Here is a 21925-nt window from a genome sequence, read left to right on the forward strand (position 1 = left end):
ACCCAAGATGGCAGTGTAAAAACAGTGACTTGCTTCAGATGTCCCCCAAAACCCTCCAAATACTTGTAAAAAAATAACTCTAAATAAATTGTAGAGCAACAGAACCCACAAATACAGAGATTGAAACAAATTTCCTACCAAAGACAACCTAGATGATTGATAGGAAAGGTCTACTGAACCATGCTGGGGGAGAAGCACAGTTCAGCTTGGGACACACAGGCAAAGAAGGGGCCCCAACAAACCTGGGATAGGACTCAACAGACTGAATCATGGACACCTATGTTGGTTTCCAGATTTCTCAAACCACAAATTCCAAAAAGAACTCAGAAAGTCAGTGGGAAATGTCTGCCAGACCTCAGTGAGAGAGGAGCATGGTCTGGCCTCAGCTCAAGCACAGCCCTGGGGTGGCAGCCACCGTGGCAGTAACTGTTCTGTGGCTCTCAGGCCACAAAGGGTGGAGGGATGCGTTGGCTGATAAGAGGGGAATTTCAGGGATTTCTTTGCTGGAGCTTAGTAAGGAATCTTTGGCTTTGCCTGTGCTTGGATTTGGAACATAGACTGGGTGGTGGTCTTGGGGTGAGGAGAGTCCAGGTGTGGCTGAGCTTTTGGCAGAAGTGGAGAGGGAATGTTCCTCACAGTTCCAAGGCAGAAAACACATGCTTGTTGTCACTCATAGAACAGAGCACAGGCCAGGAAAGGAGCAAACACCTCTCCTTTGATCATATAATCTTGGAAGAACTTAAAAATTTACAAGTCCCTAGAAGTATCTCTAAAAACAGCTACATAAAACCCTTGAAGCTTGGGACAGTACACCCTCCACACTGGAAGCAGAGCCCTATATTAACAAAGAGTTTAAAAGTAAAGTGATTGGCTAGGAACATGAGAAAACATCAGGGAAAAAAACAGACTGAAGAATCTTACTTTGGTTACAATACATACATACAGAAGAAGACATGCAATCAGAATAATACACACAACCAGAAGACAACAGAATGAAAACTCATATGCTCAAAGCCTCCAAGAAAAATATGAATTGGTCTCAGGCCATGGAAGAGCTCAAAAAGGATTTTGAAAAGCAAATAAGAGAAGCAGAGGAAAAATTGGGAAGAAAACTGAGAGTGATGTAAGAAAACCATGAAAAATCAGATTGCTTTCAAAGAAGGTCCCAAAAATATTGAAGAAAATAACACCTTAAAAGGAAACTAGCCCAAAAAGCCAATGAGAAGAAGATTGACTTAAAAGCAGAATTGGCCAAAAGGAAAAGAAAGTTCAAAAGTTCATGGAAGAAAATAATTCCTTTAAGCTGACAGAAACTTACAGCCTCCAATTGCCAGCATAACAGGCCTCAGCACACCAAGCCAGTGACCAAGGCCAAGGCTCCAAACACAAGGGTCAGTACCCTCTGCTCCCCAGCAGGAGAGTTCAATCTCTTTAAAGGCCAGGGAATAAAGAAACATCATGAGGGAAAAGAAACGTATCATAGATTCATATTATGAGAAGAGTGAAGATCAACACAGAAATTCTGAAGAGGACAACATTGTCAACAAACCCAGATCTGCAACAATAAAAGGCAATATGAACTGGTCTGAAACCCAAAAAGCCTTCTTAGAAGAGCTCAAGAAGGATTTTAATAGTCAAATGAGAAAGGTAGCAGAGTCCTTCAAAAATACAAATGGCCAATTGGAAAAAAAAAATATACTGAAGAAAAGAAGTCCCTAAAAAGCACAATTAGCCAATTGAAAAAGGAAGGACAAACACTGACAGAAGAAAACAGTCTGTTAAAAACTAGAATTGGACAAATGGAAACTACTGTCTGTATGAGAGAAAAAGAAGCAGTCAAACAGAAATTAAAAAAATGAAAAAATAGATGAAAACATAAAATACCTCATCAGTAAAACAACCGACCTGGAAAATCGACTCAGGAGAGACAATTTAAAAATTATTGGACTACCTGAAAATCATGATGAAAAAAAGAGCCTGGACAGTATCTTTCAGGAAATCATAAAGCAAAACTGCCTGGAAGTCCTAGAATCAGAAGGGAAAATAACCATAGACAGAATCACGATCACCACTGAAAGAGATCCCAAATTGACAAAGTCAAGGAATATAATAGCAAAATTCCAAAATTACCAGATGAAAGAGAAGGTGCTGCAAGCAGCCAGAAAGAAACAATTTAAATATCATGGAAACAGTCAGGATTACACAGGACCTTAGCTTCTACATTAAAAGACCACAGGGTGGAACATGATATTCCATAAGGCAAAGGAGCTTGGAATGCAGCCAAGGATCAATTACCCAGCAAAAATGAGCATCATTTTTCAAGGGAGGAGTGGATATTCAACAAATAGAGACTTCCAAACTTTCCTGATAAAAAGACCAGAGCTCAACAAAAATTTGATCTTCAAGTACAGGACTCAAGAAGGACTTAAAAAGGTAAATGGGACAGAAAGATACAATATGTTGTTAATGGGGGGGTGTTTAAACCCCTACAAGGGAATATGAACTTGCAACCTTGAGAACTATATTGTTATTACACTATGTTAAAGGAGTATACATAAAGAGGGTGGATATTAGTTGACTCTGATGTAATGATAAAAAAAAATCAAGTAGGTAAAGTGGATCCAAATAAGTGGATCAATCTGATCTTAGACAATGTACTGAGAAAGGAGGAGGCAGACAAGGGAATATTACATTACAGGAAAAGACACAAAATCCTATTACAGCAGAGGGAAAGAAGCGGGGGGAACATTGTTTGAACCTTACTTTCATCAGATTTGGCTCAAGAAGTGCATAACATAGTCAGGTATAGAAATCTAACTTGCCCTATATGCAGTAGGAGGGAAAAGGGAAAAGAAAAGGGAAGGGAAAGAAAAGGGATGGGGGAAAGAAGGGAGGGAAGATGAAGTAAGAGTAAAGGGGAAGAAAAAGGAAAGGGATAATAAAAGGGGGAGGGACTGAAGGAGGCAGTGGTCAAAAGCAAACATAGTGAAGGGGGAAAGAAAAAAGGAGAAAGAAAAGAATAAATAGGGGGGAAAAGGATGGAAAAAAAACACACAGATGGTAATCATAACTGTGAATGTGAATGGGATGAACTCTCCCATAAAACGGAAACAGATTGCAGAATGGATTAAAAACCATAATCCTACAATATGTTGTTTACAGGAAACACATTTGAAAAAGAGTGACACATACAGGGTAAAGGTAAAAGGCTGGAGCAGAATATATTATGTGTCAGTTGAAGCTAAAAAAAAGGAGGGTAGCAATCCTGATCTCAGACAAAGCAAAAGCAAAAATAGATCTAATCAAAAGAGATAAGGAAGGAAACTACATCCTGCTAAAAGGCACCATAGACAATGAAGTAATATCATTACTAAACATATATGCACCAAATGGTATAGCATCCAAATTCTTACAGAAGTTCAGGGAGTTACAGGAAGAAATAGACAGCAAAACTATACTAGTGGGGGACCTGAACCTCCCCCTCTCTGCACTAGATAAATCTAACCACAAAATAAACAAGAAAGAAGTTAAGGAGGTGAATAGAACATTAGAAAAGTTAGGTATGATAGACCTCTGGAGAAAACTGAATGGGTAGAAAGGAATATACTTTTTTCTCAGCAGTACATGGCACATACACAAAAATTGACCATGTACTAGGGCATAAAAACCTCACAATCCAATGCAGAAAGGCAGAAATATTAAATGCATCCTTTTCAGATCATGATGCAATAAAAATTGTACGTAATAAAGGGCCATGGAAAGATAGACTAAAAAATAATTGGAAACTAAATAATCTAATCCTAAAAAATGATTGGTCAAACAACAAATCATAGAAACAATCAATAATTTCATTCAAGAGAATGACAATAATGAGACAACATACCAAAACCTATGGGATGCAGCAAAGCAGTTCTTAGGGGAAGTTTTATATCTCTAAATGCTTACATAAATAAAATAGAAAAAGAGGAGATTAATGAATTGGGCATACAACTAAAAAAACTAGAAAAAGAACAAATTAAAAATCCTCAACTAAACACCAAATTAGAAATATTGAAAACCAAAGGAAAAATTAATAAAATTGAAATTAAGAAAACTATTGAACTATAAATAAAACTAAGAGCTGGTTTTATGAAAAAACAATAAAATAAACCTTTGGTTAATTTAAAAAAAAGAAAGAAGAAAACCAAATTACTAGTATCAAGAATGAAAAGGGCAAAGCTACCACCAAGGAAGAGGAAATTAAAACAATAATTAGGAATTATTTTGCCCAACTATATGCCAACAAATTTGACAATCTTAGTGAAATGGATACATATTTACAAAAATATAAATTGCCCAGATTAACCAAGAGGAAGTAAAATACTTAAATAACCCCATCTCAGAAAAAGAAATTGAACAAGCCATTGATGAACTCCCTAGGAAAAAATCTCCAGGGCCAGATGGATTTACATGCGAATTCTATCAAACATTTAAAGAACAATTAATTCCAATACTATATAGACTATTTGGGAAAATAGGTGAAGAAGGAGTCTTACCAAATTCTTTTTATGATACAAATATGGTGTTGATACCTAAACCAGGAAGAGTCAAAATAGAGAAAGAAAATTATAGACCAATTTCTCTAATGAATATAGATGCAAAAATTTTAAACAAAATACTAGCAATAGATTGCAGCAACTTATCACAAGAATAATACACTATGACCAGGTAGGATTTATACCAGGAATGCAGGGTTGGTTCAATATTAGGAAAACTATCAGCATCATTGAGCATATCAACAACAAAACCAACAGAAACCACATGATCATCTCAATAGATGCAGAAAAAGCTTTTGATAAAATACAACACCCATTCCTATTAAAAACACTAGAAAGCATAGGTATAAATGGAGTCTTCCTTAAAATAATAAATAGCATCTATCTAAAACCTTCAGCAAGCATTATATGTAATGGGGACAGGCTAGAAGCATTTCCAATAAGATCGGGGTGAAACAAGGATGTCCATTATCACCACTGTTATTCAATATTGTACTGGAAACTTAGCTTTAGCAATAAGAGAAGAAAAAGAAATTGAAGGCATTAGAATAGGCAAAGAAGAAACAAAGCTATCACTCTTTGCAGATGACATGATGATATACTTAGAGAATCCTAGAGAATCAAGTAAAAAACTACTTGAAATAATAAACAACTTTAGCAAAGTTGCAGGCTATAAAATAAACCCACATAAATCATCAGCATTTCTATATATTACCAACAGCAAGAGATAGAAAGAGAAATCCCATTTAAACTTACTGTAGACATTATAAAATATTTAGGAGTCTACCTCCCGAAACAAACCCAGGAACTCTATGAACACAATTACAAAACACTTTTCACACAAATAAAATCAGATCTAAATAATTGGAAAAACATCAGTTGCTCATGGGTAGGCCGAGCTAATATAATAAAAATGACAATCCTACCTAAGCTAATTTACTTGTTCAGTGCCATACCAATCAAACTACCAAGAAATTATTTTATAGAGTTAGAAAAAATAATAACAAGATTCATTTGGAAAAACAAAAGGTCCAGAATATCAAAGGAACTAATGAAAAGAAATGCAGGGGAAGGTGGCCTAGCAATTCCAGATCTTAAATTGTATTATAAAGCAGCAATCATCAAAACTGCTTGGTACTGGCTAAGAAATAGGGAGGTGGATCAGTGGAATAGGTTAAATATGCAAGACACAGTAGTCAATGACTATAGTAATCTATTATTTGATAAACCCAAAGACCCCAGCTTCTGGGATAAGAACCCACTCTTTGAAAAAAACTGCTGGGAAAACTGGAAAAGAGTATGGCAGAAACTAGGCATAGACCCAAATCTCACACCATATACCAAAATAAAGTCAAAATGGGTTCATGACTTAGATATAAAGGCTGATACCATAAGTAAACTGGGAGAACAAGGAATAGTTTACCTATCAGATCTATGGAGAACAGAAGAATTCATGACCAAACAGGAGATAGAGAACATTATGAAAAGCAAAATGGATAATTTTGATTACATTAAATTGAAAAGTTTTTGCACAAACAAAGCCAATGCAACTAAGATTAGAAGGAAGGTAGAAAATTGGGAAAGAATTTTTACAACCAGTCTCTCTGATAAAGGCCTCATTTCTAAAATATATAGAGAATTAAGACAAATTTATAAGAACACAAGCCATTCCCCAATTGATAAATGGTCAAAGGATATGAACAGACAGTTCTCAGATGAAGAAATTAAAGCCATCTATAGTCATATGAAAAAATGCTCTAAATCATTATTGATTAGAGAAATGCAAATCAAAACAACTCTGAGGTACCACATCACACCTATCAGATTGGCCAACATGACAAAACAGGAAAATGATAAATGTTGGAGAAGATGTGGGAAAATTGGAACACTAATACATTGTTGGTGGAGTTGTGAAATGATCCAACCATTTTGGAGAACAATTTGGAACTATGCCCAAAGGGCTACAAAAATGTGCATACCCTTTGATCCAGCAATAGCACTTCTAGGGCTATATCCCAAAGAGATCAAACAAATGGGAAAAGGACCCACATGTACAAAAATATTCATAGCAGCTCTTTTTGTGGTGGCAAAGAATTGGAAATTGAGAGGATGCCCATCAATTGGGGAATGGCTGAGCAAGTTGTGGTATATGAATGTAATGGAATACTATTGTGCTATAAGAAATGATGAACAGGCTGACTTCAGAAAAACCTGGAAAGACTTATATGGTCTGATGCTGAGTGAAGTGAGCAGAACCAAGAGGACTTTGTACACAATAACAGCCATGTTATGATGACTAATATGTTAAACTGAACCCTTCTCAGCATTACAAGGATCTAAGACATCTCCAGAGGCCTCGGATGGAAAATGCTGTCCACATCCAAAGAAAGAACTATGGAAGTCAATCGCTATCACTTATTTTTACCTTCTGTTGAGTTTTGTTTCATCTTTCTGATGGTTCCTCCTGTTGGTTGTAATTTTTACTTACAACTTCAGTAATGTGAAAATATGTTTAATGGGTATGTAAATGTAAAGCCTATATCAGATTGTGTGCCATCTTGGGGAGGCTGGGGGGAGGAAGGGGGAGAAAAATTTTCAACTCAAAAGCATATGGAAGTGATTGTTGATAAATCAAAATAAATTAACAGAATTTTAAAAAAAGAAAGAAAATAATAAAAATTAGAATGCAGTAAATGAATAATGATTTGAGAATCAAGAAATTATAAAAGAAAGCCAAAAGAATGAAAACAAAATAGAAGACAATGAGAAATATCTCATTGGAGAAACAACTGACCTGGAAAATAGATCTAGGAGAGATAATAAAAAAAAAATTACTGGAGTACCTGAGAGCTACAATAAAAAAAAAAAAAGAGCTTGGACATCATCTTTCAAGAAATTATCAAGGAAAACTGCCCTAATATTATAGAACCAGAGGGTAAAATACAAATGGATCCCCTCCTTAAAGATGTCCCAAAAGGAAAATTCCTAGGACTGGTATAGCCAAATTTCAGGTCCAGCTGAAAATATTCCAAGCAGCCAGAAAGAAACAATTCAAGTGTTATGGAAACAATCAATATAACAAGATTTAGCAGCTTCTACATTCAGGGATCAGAGGGCTTAGAATATGATATTCCAGAGGTCAAAGGAGCTAGGACTAAAACCAAGAATCACCTACCCTGAAAACCTTAGTGTAATCCTTCAGGGTGAAAAATTTATTTTCAATGAAATAGAGGACTTTCAAGCAATCTTGATGCAAAGACCAGAGCTGAATAGAAAATTTCGCTTTCAAATACAAGACTCAAGAGAAGCATGAAAAGATAAACAGGAAAGAGAAATCATAAGGGCCTGTTTACATTCCTACATGGAAAGATGATATTTGCCACCCACATTTTCTCTGTATTAGGGTAGTTGGAGGGAATATATAGGCAGAGGGCACAGGGTGAGTTGAATATGAAGGGATGATATCTACAAAATAAAATTAAGGGGTGAAAGAGAGGATTTTGCTAAGACAAGGAGAAATGGAGAGACATAATGGGCTAATTTTCTCACATAAAAGAGGTGAGAACCCTTCTCAGCAATACAAGGATCTAGGACATCTCCAAAGACCTCATGATGGAAAATGCTATCCACATCCAAAGAAAGAACTATGGAGTTTGAATGCAGATTGAAGCATATTAGTTTTTTTTTTTCTGTTGTGTTCTGTTTCCTCTTTCTGGTAGTTCCTACTATTGCTTCTAATTCTTACCTACAACATCACTAATGTGAAAATATGTTTAATAGGAATATATATGTATAGCCTATATCAGATTGCACACTGTCTTAGGGAGGAAGATGGGAAGGGAGGGTGTGAAAAATTTAAAACTCAAAAGTTTGTGGAAGTGATTGTTGATAATTCAAAATAAATTAATTAAAATTTTTAAAAAAAGAAAAAAAGAAAAAAGAGCAAGGAAAAACTTTTACAGTGGAGAGAAAGAGGATAGAGGTGAGAGGGAATGATTGAATCTTACATTCATTGGATTAGGCTTAAGGAGGGAATAACTTACATATCTAATTTGATATGGAAATCTATTTTACCCTACAGGAAAATCTGAGGGAAAGGGATGAAGGGGACAATGATAGAAGGGAGGGCAGATTGGGGGAGTGAGTAATCAGAAACAAACACTTTTGAGGAGGGACAGGGTCAAAAAAAGGAAGAGAAAAAAAGGGGGTTGAGATAGAATGGAGGGAAATATAGTCTTCTGCAACATAACTACTATGGAAGTGTTTTGCATGACTACACATATATAACCTATATCAAATTGTTTCCCTTCTCATTGAGGGTGAGTGTGCAGAGAGAAAGGAAGAGAATTTGTAACTCAAAGTTTTGAAAATGAATGTCAAAAAATGTTTTTACATAAAACTGGAAAATAAGATGTACAGGCAAAGGGGTATAGAAATCCATCCTTCCCTACAGGAAAATAGAAGGGGAAGGCAATAAGAAAAGTGGAGGATGACAGAAGGGAGGGAAGATTCAGGGAAGGGATATTCAGAATATATGCCAACTTGAGGAGATATAGGGAGAAATTTAGAATTCAAAATCCTGTGGAAGTGAATGTTGAAAACTAAAAATTAATCGATCAATTAACAAAAATTTAAAAGTCTGTGCTCATTTTATCCCCAGTCCCCAAGAATTATGAAAATGTATAGCATTACTCTTCTCATTCTCAGAAACAAATATTTAAGCAAAAGTTTGCTCTAATATTTTGTTACTTTGTCATCTTTAAAGCCTTTCTCTATTCCTTCACATGCACTGTGGTTGGTTGCATCCAATAAAAATGGGAAATTATTTTATTTTCCTAACTGGAAAGAAGAAAAGATAGAAAGAAGGAAAGAAGGGGGGCGGAGCAAAGATGGTGGAGTGAAAACAGTGACTTGCTTGAATTCTCCCCCAAACCCCTCTGAAAAACCTATAAAAAAGCTCTAAACAAATTCTAAAGCAGCAGAACCCACAGAAAGACAGAGTGCCCATGAATGCCAAAGACAAATTAGAAGGTCAGTGGGAAAAGTGTGTTTCTGTGGCGAGAGAGAAGGTAGGTTTCAGCCCCAGGTCCTGAGCCCTGGGGTGGTGGCTGCTTCCTGAGCTTCTGGCCCACAGACTGAGGGGGCATCTGTACAAACCCCAGAAGTTTGGGACATTCTCCATGTTGGAAGCAGACTCTTAACTTAACAAAGAGTTTAAAACTCAATTGGCTGAGATCATGAGCAAACTTTGCAAAAAGAGTCAGACTACATTATCTTACTTTTTTGACAAAAAACATCAAAACACAGAATGAGAAGAAGACAACAAAGTAAAAATTCCTATGTCCAAAGCCTCCAAGAAAAATATGAAGCAGTCCCAAGTCTTGGAAGAGCTCAAAAGGAATTTTGAGAAACAATTAAAAGAAGTAGAGGAAAAACTGGGAAGAGAAATGAGAGTGATACAAGAAAATCATGAAAAACAAGTCAACAGCTTGCTAAAGGAGAATACTGAAAAAATAATGAAGAAAAAAAAACACCTTAAAAAATAGCCTAACCCAAATGGAAAAAGAGGTCCAAAAAGCCAATGAGAAGAATGCCCTAAAAAGCAAAATTGGCCAAATGGAAAAAAAGAAGTCCAAAAGATTACTGAATAAAATACTTCCTTAAAAATTAAAATAGAGCAATTGAAAGCTAGCGACTTTATGAGAAATCAAGACACTGTAAAACAAATCCAAAAGAATGAAAAATTAGAAAACAATGTGAAATATCCCATTGGAAAAATAACTGACCTGGAGAATATATCCAGGAGACAGAATTTAAAAATTATTGGACTGTCTGAAAGCCATGATAAAAAAAAAAAGACCTTAGACATCATCTTTGAAGAAATTATCAAGGAAAATTGCCATTATATTTTAGAACCAGAGGCAAACTGGAAATTGAAAGACTCCACCAATCACCTCCTGAAAGACATCCCCAAAGGAAAGCTCCCAGGACTATTATAGCCAAATTCCAGAGTTCCCAGGTCAAGGAGAAAATATTTCTAGCAGCCAGAAAGAAACAATTCAAGTATTGTGGAAACACAAGCAGGATAGCACAAGATTTAGCAGCTTCTACATTAAGGAACTGCAGGGCCTGGAACATAATATTCTGGAGGGCAAAGGAGATAGGATTACAACCAAGAATCACCTACCCAGCAAAACTGAGCATAATTCTTCGGGGGAAAAATGGACATTCAGTGAAATAGAGGACTTTCAATCATTCTTGATGAAAAGACCAGAGGTGAATTGAAAATTTGACTTTCAAATACAAGACTCAAGAGAAACATAAAGAGTTAAACAGGAAAGAGAAATCATGAGGGACTTATTGAGGTTGAAATGTTTACATTCCTACATGGAAAGATATTTGTAACTCATGAGACCTTTGTCAGTATTAGGGTAGTTGGCCAGAAAAATATTTATAAACATATATAGATATAGATAGATGGATAGATAGATAGATAGATAGATAGATAGATAGATAGACAGACAGACAGACAGACAGACAGACATATAGATATTGGGCACAGGGTGAGTTAAAGATGAAGGGGTGATATCTGGAGAATAAAATTAATGAGTGAGAGAGGATCATACTGTGAGAAGGAGAAAGGAAGAGGTAGAATGGTGTAAATTATCTCACATAAAACAGACAAGAAAAGGAATTTATAGTGGAGGGGAAATGGGGTAAGGTTAGAGGCAATGACTCATTCTCATCAGATTTAGCTTAAGGAGTGAATAACATACACACCCAATTGGGTATGGAAATCTATCTTACTGGGGAAGGGGACAAGAGAGCAAGGGAATGATAGAGGGGAGGGCAGATTGGGGGAGGGGTAATCAGAAGCATACACTTCTGAGCAGGGACAGGGTCAAAAGAGAGAATAGAATAAATAGGGGTTAGGATAGAATAGAGAGAAATACAGTTAGTTTTTCACAACATGATTACTATGACAGTGTTTTACATAACTACACATGTATAACCTGTATTGAGTTACTTGCCTTTTCAATGAGGGGGGTGGGGAGGGAGGAAAGGAGAAAATTTGAAACCCAAAGTTTAAAAAACACATGTTAAAATAAGTAGTTTTCACATCCAACTGGGAAATAAGAAATACAGGAATGAGGTATAGAAATCTATCCTGCCATACAGGAAAATAGAAGGGGAATGAGATAAGAGAAGGGGGAAGAGATAGAAGGGGGGTGAAATAGAAGGAAGAGCAGATTAGGGGAAGGGGTAATTCAGAAAGCATGCCATTTTGTGGTAGGGGGTGGTCAAGTGTGGGAAAAAATTTGAAACTCAAAATCTTTTAGAATTGAATGTTGCAAACTAAAAATCAATAAATTAAAAAAAAATTAAAAAGAATAAAATTTTTTTAAAAACCTCAAGTAGACCTTTGCTCCTGCTAAGCAAACCTACTGTAACAGCCTTGTCAACTCAATGTCTCACTCTCCACATCACCTCCTACAATTTTTTTCATACTTCCTCAAATATCCCTTGACTTCTCTACTCCTCCACTTTCTCACTTTAGAATTGTGATTCATATTTTACTGGAAAAACATTGTCCCTATTCTGTGAACTCATTTGTCTTCCCTTTTCCTCATCTCCTGTTACTTAGATACCTTCTGCCACATTCTCATTCTTTATAACTGTCTCACCTATTGAAGCTACCTTACTCCTTATGAAAATTAACCCTCTATTTGTACAAGTGATTTTGTTCAATCCTTTCCCTTCCAACAGATCCCTCCCTCTGTTACTTCTACTCTTTCCCTTATTTTTAATCTTTCTTTCTCTACTGGGTTATTTTCTACCATATAAAGTGTGTTCATGTCTCTTCTACTATATACATATCTTAAGCTCTGCTGCCCCTTTTCTTTTTGCTTTCAATCTTCCCCAACATCAGAGTTTTTTCCAGTGAGTCTCATCTTATTATTTTGCCAAATTATTTAAGATTCAGCTACAGTATTTGACCTTTCAGTGAATATCCTGAATTAATTTCCTTAAATGTTGACTGACTTGATCTTTTTGCTGTCCAAGGAACTCTCAAAATTCTCCAATACCACAATTTGAAAACATCAATTCTGCAGCGCTGAGCATTCCTTATAGTACAACTCTCAAGGCCACATATTGTTACTGAAAATACAATATCTTTGACTTATATGGACATTTGTTGGCAAGGTGATGTCTCTGTTTTTTAAAATGCTGTTCAGATTTACCATAACATTTCTTCCAAGGAGAAGGTATCTTTTAATTCCATGCCTGAATTCACCATCTTCAGTGATCTTTAAGCCAATAATAATAATAATAATAATAATAATAATAATAATAATAATAAATCTGACAGTATTTTCATGTATTCTCCCTCTATTTTCAAAAAAAAAAAAGAATGGATCCAGTTACCAGCATCTTAGGCTTTTATTTTTATTTATTTTCTTTTTGTTAAACTTCAAGCCAGCTTTCATACTCTTTTTTTCCAACTTCATCAAGAGGCTTCTTAATTTTTCTTCAATACCTGCCATCAGAGTGGTACCATCTACATATCTGAGATTGTTGATATTTCTCACAGCAACCTTAATTCTGCCCTCAATTAATCTAGCCTTGTACTTCACATGATATGCTCTGAATATAAGTTAAATTCATGAGGTGACAATATACAGACAATGGTTAGAAAGTTTTCTTTGAGTTCCCTCTTCACCACTTCTACTAATGGCTCCTATTTCTTTCCTTGGCAATAATTCTCTCTCTTCCACATGACAGCCTGAAAGGCAAGTGTTGGTGGAGAACCAGGCTTCAGGAGAGAGACTAAGATTATATATGTATATCAGGGAGTCATATACACAGGGACAAAATTGAACCCACATATTAATAATAATAATAATATCTTAATATTAAGTTCAATGTTCTTTTCTCATCCTTCATTCCTCTTGACCTCTGTGTGGCATTTGACACCATTGACTATCTTCTTCTGAATACTCTATTCCTTGATATTTTTGTTTGTTTGTTTTGGAAATTATTATGTCATTCTTTTCCAAAGTAACTGAACAACTCTTAGTGACCAAAAAACATTTGTGCAATTTTATACAATCTCTTCCTACCTTTTTTTTAAATTTTGATCAAGGCTAGCACCATTCTGCCAATGATCAAGATTTACAGTATAGGAATCATCCTCAGCAGCTCTTATACCTAATTGCTTTTCTCTACTTGCACTATAAGCTTTCTAGTTCAGGCCCTTATCATCTCTGCTAGACTACTATAATAGCTTCCCCATTGGTCTCACTGCTTCAAGTCATTCCCTTTGGCAACATCTCCTCACAGCTTCCAAACTGATATTCCTAAAACACTAGTTACATCTGACAACACCACTCCGCTGCTCACCAACTTTTCTGGCTCCTCTTGTTGTTGTTCTGTTGTTTTGGTTGTGTGTGACTTTTCATCAACCCATTAGGGGTTTTCTTTGAAGATATTGGAGAAATTTGTCATTTCCTTTTTCAGATCATTTTACAGATAAAGATATTGAGACAAAGAGGGTTAAGTGACTTGCTCAGGGTGACACAGCTAGAAAGGGTCTGAAGCCAAATTTGAACCAGAAAGATGAGTTTTCCTGACTCTAAGGCCCAACACTCTATCCACTCTGCCACTTAGCTGCCCTAAGGAGCCTACATTGGTCCCTTCTTGCTTTATGATAAAAACCTAATTTTTTGTTTGTTATTTGAAGTTCTTTACCATTTAGTTCTATTTTGGACTTTCCAGGCTAATAATTATAAACTCTATGTTCAACACAATTTGTATAATATGCTGTTTCCTGTATAAAGCATTCCATCTCCTTTCAACTAATCAATCATTGAGAATTTATTAAACACTTACTGTATACTGCATGGCTGTCCCCCATGTAATACCTATATTCTCCATGGCTTAGTTCATGTTGTCTCAATCAAGAGGAATTTCCTAATTTGTACAGTCTTTATGCCCCTCAAGTCACTTTTTATTTTAATGAAGAAATCATTTATTATGTATTTATTATGTATGAATACTGAATTAGAAATTGAGAGTACACAGGCAAAAACAACTAGGTTCCTATCCTTGAAGGACATGTACATATAAGTGGTTGAGATAAAACTTGAAGAAAAAGAAGGATTTTGAAAAGTAAATTGAGGAGGTAGTGCAATCTGTACATTACATACAGCTAGTATAAATTCACTGAGGTGGGAGATGGAGTGTCATATATGAGACAAAGTAGAAAGCCCAGTTTTGCTGGACTAGAATATATGTAGAAGTGATTAATGTGTAATATGGTTGGAGATGTAAATTAAAGAAAAACTATTATTTTAAATGTTAAACAAAAGAGGTTGTTTATGAATCTAGAGGTAATAAGGAAATTTTAAAGTTTATTGAGGAAGTAAGTGACATTGTCCAACTTGTACATTAGGAAAATAATTTTGGTGCCTATTAGGAAAGTGTATTGGAGTGAAGGAAGATATGAGGGAATATGATGAATTAGGAAACTACTTTTCTCATCCATACAAGGTATAGGGGCATGAATTAGGGTAGTAGCTACCTGAGTTGAGAGAAGGGGACAAAAATGAGACATGTTGTAAAGGTAGAAATGCCAAAACTTGGCAAACAAGTGCACATTCAAAGTGAGATTGTGAGGATGACCTCAACATTGTAAACATGGGTGATTGAAAGAAATAACCCTACTCTCAACAACTTAAAAAAAAGATTGGAAAAAGGGTATATTTGCAGTTAAAAGATGAGTTCAGCTTTGAACATGTTGAATTTGAAATTTCTGCTATATATCCAATTCAAAATATTTAATGCATAATTGCTGATGTAAGACTGGAGCTCAGGGGAGACACTAGTGCTGGAAAGACATGCCTAGGAGTCATCGTCATGGAGTTGCTTATTAAATCCAAGACAGCTGGGCTGATGAAATTTCTCTCTCTCTCTCTCTCTCTGTCTCTCTCTCTCTCTCTCTCTCTCTCTCTCTCTCTCTCTCTTCTCTCTCTTTCTGTCTGTCATTCTCTCTCTTTCAAACACACACACACACACACACACACACACAACGTAAGTGTAGGGAAGCAAGAGAAAAAAAAGGAAACAGAGCAATGTGATATATCTCTAATTAGGAACCATGGTCTCATAGTCAATCCAGCAAAGAAGATTAAGAGATTAGAGTAGGAGAGGGAAAACTAAGACAAAACAGTTTCATGAAAAGCCAGAAAGGAAAGAGTATCTTACAGAAGAGTGTGGTCAACAGTGTCAAAATATAAGGAACAATTAAGGAAAGTAAAGTAGGAATTAATAAAGCCTATGCTGTACTGCCATAACCTCTAAGAATCCATGGTCATTTCATGACATAATAAAATACTAAAAATGAACTTCAGTTGATTATCAATAATCTAATCTCCATAATCATGGCATATATTTATAATATTCTGTATACATAAGACTCACTATCAGTGAAAACACAATATTGATATTAAAAAAATAAAGACAACAGCAGATAATTTGTCAGTTTGACATAAAAAAGTCCTCATACATTCAAAACTTCCCTACATTTCAATAAATACTTAATATAGATATTTTATATAAACATTAGATTATTTGAAAGCTCCATTTCTGAACATAGATTTGTGACCAAGTGATCAATCAGTAAATGATGCATTATGAATACAGCAGGAGACATATGGCCATTGGGGGAAAGATATCTGTCCTCTTCATCCAGGTAAATACTATGCTGAAATGATTGACTGCTTTCAAATCATGGAGGGCAACATTCTTTCGTTATGGATATCCATCAGCATATTTCTCACCATGAAGAGATAGTAATTATCTTATCTGCTTGTGATACCTATATTATTATGGGTTCAACCTTGAAAGAATTTTGGAGACTTGTATTTCTACATTCAGTAATAAAATAAACTGTTCCATTTATTGAAAAAAAAGTTCTCATACAAACATCTAACTTCAAATTGAAAAATTGCATTGCCATACTTAAAAGGATGTTTTATGGGAGGTGGAATAGGATGTTTTGCAATTTTACTGGTATTGGGAGATAACAATGAATCAGTCAATCAATAACTATTATAAAAGTACATACTATGTGCCACAACTGTGCTAAAACTAGAGATACAAATATAACCAAAAAGAAAAACAATTCCTTCCCTAAAAGAGGTAATTTTCTAATGTGGAAGATAACATGAAAATAAGCAAGTGTATATATATGACATACATTTCCTTTAAATCTTAAAGGAAAGATGATAGTCCTATTAGAGACTAGGAAAGGCTTTCTGGAGAAGAGGCATTGAGTAGAGTTTGAAGGAAGCCAGGAGTTCTAGATAAGGAGAAAGAACATTTCAAGCATGAAGAACAGTCACTGCAAAGAAAGTGTGGAAAAGAAGAGGCATGACTTCTTCCAGGAGGTAAGATGGTAGAGTAATAAGTCACTCTCACTCTCCCTTACTGATCTCTAAAAACTCAAAAAATATTGCCCCAGGAAAAATCCTCAAACAGTGGAGACAGAAGATGGACAGGGTGCAGCAGTCCTTTGGCCCGGGATGGAAGGTGAGCCACAGAGTGGTGGAATTGGCAAGGACCAAAACCAGGACCCCCCTTGTGCATTAGCATGGCCAGGGGAACTGGTGGACTTCAAGTCAAAGAGCCATCACCTGTGCTGGTGGGGAGGCATCTTCCAGCAGCTGAACTTCATCATGCTTCAGCGCAACTCCAAATGGGCAGATGTCCTGTAGAAGCCAAACCTCCTTATGCTTCAGAGAAGCCTAGATGAGCAGGCATCCTCCAGTGGCCATATCTACCTCCAACCAGAGAACTTCAATGCAGTCCTGGGGAAACGCAGAAAAACTCTGCCCGGCCTGAGCACACACCAGACACCACCATTAGGACCCCAGCTTAGCACCAGGTAAGCTGCCAGATCTCTACAGTCTCTAACTGCCAGCAGCTGAGGCCCTAACACACAAAGCCAGGGACCAAGCCCCTGGCCCCTAGCACAAGAAGCTTGAGACAGAGCTCCCTCTACTCCACCAGGAGACCTCAAATTTGAAAACCAGGAAATAAGTAAATATCATGAGCCAAAAGCAGAAACAGACACTGATAATAGATTCTTTCTTTGGGAACAGAAAAAATCAAAACAAAAATTCAGAAGGGGATAACATTGTCAATATGCCTACATCTGAAAGATTAAAGGATAACATGAACTAGTTTCAAGCCCAAAAAACTTTCTTGGAAGAGCCCAAGAGGGATACAAAAAGTCAAATTAGAGAGGTAGAAGAAAAATTGGGAAAAGAAAATGAAAGGTGTGCAAGAGAGAGACAACAGCTTGGAAAAGTAAGGACAACAATTGACTGCAGAAAAAAATTCCTTAAAAAATACAATTGAGGGGCAGCTAGGTGGTGCAGTGGATAGAGCACCAGCCCTGAGGTCAGGAGGACCTGAGTTCAAATCAGGCCTCAGACACAGCACTTGACGCTTACTATCTGTGTGACCCTGGGCATGTCACTTAACCCCAATCACCTAAAAAAAATGCAATTGTACAAATGGCAGGAAAAGTACACTGAAGAAAACAACTCCTCAGAAGGTAGATTTGGTGAAATGGAAAAGGAGGGAAAAAAGCTAACTGAAAAAAAATTCATTAAAAATTATAACTGAGCAAGTAGAAGCTTGTTGCATAAGACATCAAGAATCAGTCAAACAAAATCAAAAGAATTGAAAAAATAGTGGAAAATGTAAAATAGATCTTTGGGAAAACAATGACCTGGAAAGTAGATCTTGGAGAGATAAATTAGGAATTAAAAGTCTACGTATAAGCCATGCTAAAATGGGGGAAAAAGAGCCTGCACAGCATTTTTCAAGGATAGCATCTAGGAAAACTTCTCTGAGGTCCTAGAACCAAAGAGGAAAATAGTCATTGAAAAAATCCATCAATAACCTCCTGAAAGAGATCCCAAATTGAAAATGCCAGGAATATTCTAGCCAAATTCCAGAATTATAAGCTCAAGAGAAAATACTGCAAAGAGCCAAAATGAAACAATTTAAATATTGTGGAACCAGAGTCAGGATTATGCAGGATCCTGTAGCTTGTACATTAAAAGATTGGAGGGCTTGGAATATGATATCCCATAAGGCAAAAGAATTTGAATTGCAAGCAAGGATGAACTACGTACTAAAACTGAGCATAATCTTTCAGGGAAGCATATGAACATTCACTGAAATAGGGGACATCCAAACCTTCCAGATGAAAAGTCCAGGGCTCAATAGAACATTTTACATTAAAGTACAAGACCCAAGAAAAGCAAATAACGATAAACAGGAAAGAAAAAAAAAACATGCTATTTAATAAGAGCAAACTGTTTACATTTCTACATGGGAAGATAATACCAGAAACTCTTGAGAACTGAATCTTTATAATATAATAATAATAATAAGGGGTATACATAGACAGAGTACATGGGTATAAGTTGATTTTGATGTGATGACAAAAAAAATCTAAAATGTGAAAGGGAATTCTACTGGGAGAAGAGGAAAGGAGGGGGCAGGAAAGTGTAAATTACATCACATGAAAAGGCTCAAGGGCCTATTACAGTATGAGGAAAGAAGACAGGGAAATGACCATTGTTTGAACCTTACTCTTATTGGATTTGGCTCAAAGAAGTTATGACATATTCAGTTAACTATAAAAATCTAACTTACACTGTAGAAAGGAAGGGAAAGCAGAAAGATAAAGGAGGGGCTAGTAGAAGTAAAGACAGATTGATTGGTAATGGTAAGAAACAAAATATTAGTAAGAAGAGAAAGGGAGAAAGGAGAGAGAAAAGCATAAATGGGGGGGAATAGGATGGAGAGAGAGACACAGTTAGTAATAATAACTATGAAGGTAAAAGGAATAATTTCTCCTATAAAACAGAAATGGATAGCAGACTGTATTAAAAACCATAATCCTACCACATGATGTTTACAAGAAACAAATTTGAATCAGAGGGATACACACAGAATAACGGTAAATGGCTAGAGTAGAATACATTATGCTTCAGCTGAAATAAAAAAAAAAGACAGGGTAGAAATCCTGATATCAGACAAAATAAAAGCAAAAATACATCTGATTAAAAGAGATAAGAATGGAAACTATATCCCATTTAAAGGTACTATAGAAATAAAGTAATATCATTACCAAACACATATTCACCAAATGGTGTAGCATCCGGATTCTTAAGGGAGAATTTAAGGGAGTTACAGAAAGAAATAGATAGCAAAACTATACTAGTGGAGGACCTCCACCTCCACGTCTCAGAACTAGATAAAACTAACCACAGAAACTAAAAAAAAAAAAAAGAAAAGAAAAGAAAGAAGATAAGGAGGCAAATGACCTCTGGAAAAACTGAAAGGGGATAGAAAGGAATATATATTTTTCTCAGCTGTACATGGTACCCATGCAAAAAATGACCATGTATTAGTGCATAAAAACCTCATGATGCAATGCAGAAAGGTAGAAATATCAAACACATCTGTTCAGCTCATGATACAATAAAAATTACATATAATAAAGAGCTATGGGTAGACTAAAGATTAATTGGAAACTAAATACTTTAATCCTAAAAATGAGTGGGTCAAATAGCAAATCATAGAAACAATCAATAACTTCATCGAAGAGAAACACAATAATGGGATAACATACCAAAACATATGGGATGCAGCCAAAATGGTACCTAGGGGAAATTCTATATCTTTAAATGCTTGCACAAATCAAATAGAGAAAGAGGAGATCAATGAATTGGACAGGCAACTAAAAAAGCTAGAAAAAGAACAAATTAAAAATCCTCAACTAAATACCAAATTAGAAATTCTGAAAACCAAAGGAGAGATTAATAAAATTGACGTTAAGATAACTATTGAACTAATAAATAAAACCAAGAACCAGCTTTATGAAAAAAAAAAGAAAAACAATGAAACTTTGGTGAATTTCATTAAAAAAAAGAAGAAAAACAAATTACCAGTATCAAAAATGAAAGGGGTGATTACATCATCAGTGGAAAGAAAATTAAAAGAATACCTAGCAGTTATTTCACCCAACTTTATGAAAATAAATTTGACAATCCTAGTGAAATGGATAAATGTGATAGATAGATAGATATATACATATATATACATATATATATACATATATATATATGTATACATATATGTATATATATATACATATATATATATATACGTATATATGAAAAAATCACCAGGGGCAGATATATTTACAACTGAATTCTATCATTTGAAGAACAATTAATACCAAAGCACATAAATTATTTGGGAAAATAGGTGAGGAAGGAGCCCTACCAATTTTCCTATATTAGGAAATGCAAAAACAGACCAAAAACATTATAGACCAATTTCCCTAATGAATATAGATGCAAAAAAATTTAATTAAATATTAGCAAAGAAATTTCAGTACCTTATCATGGGTTTAATACTTTATGACCAATTAGGATTTATGCCAGGAATACAGGGCTGTTTCAATATTAAGAGGAGAAAAATATCAGCATAATTCACATATCAACAACAAAACTAAGAGAAATCATACACTTATCTCAGCAGATGCAGAAAAAGCTATTGACAGAAAACAACACCCATTGTTTTAAAAACACTAGAGAGCATTGGAATAAGTGGATTCATTTTTAAAATGATAAGTAACATCTACCTTAAACCATCAGCAAGCATTATATGTAAAGGGGATAAGCTAGAAGAATTTCAAATAAGATCAAGGGTGAAACAAGGATGACCTTTATCACCACTGTTATTCAATATTTTATTAGAAATGTTACCTTTAGCAATAAGTAAAGAAAAAATAAATTGACAGAATTAGAAAAGGCAAAGCAGAAACAAAGCTATCATTCTTTGCAATATACTTAGAGAATCCTAGAGAATCAAGTAAAAAAAAATACCTGAAATTTTTTAAAAAATGATTAGCAAAGTTTCAGGATATGAAACAAACCCACAGAAATAACTGGCATTTCTATATATTGGTAACAAATCCCAACATCAAGAGATAGAAAGAGAAATTTCATGAAAAGTTACTGTAACCATTATAAAGTATTTGAGAAACTACCTGCCAAAAGAAAAAAAAAAACAGGAACTATATGAACACAAATATAAAACCACTTTTCATAAAAAATAAAGTCAGATCTAAATAATTAGGAAAACATAATTTGCATTCATGGGTAAACCAAGCTAATATAATGAAAATGACTATTCTACCTAAATTGATTCACATATTCAGTGCCATATCAATTAAACTATTTTATAGATAGTTATTTTAAATTATTTTATAGAGCTAGAAAAAATAATAAAATTCATTT

Source organism: Phascolarctos cinereus, unplaced genomic scaffold (genome assembly GCF_003287225.1).
Source record: "Phascolarctos cinereus isolate Bilbo 61053 unplaced genomic scaffold, phaCin_HiC Scaffold_7;HRSCAF=346, whole genome shotgun sequence".
NCBI classification, from domain to species: Eukaryota; Metazoa; Chordata; class Mammalia; order Diprotodontia; family Phascolarctidae; genus Phascolarctos; species Phascolarctos cinereus.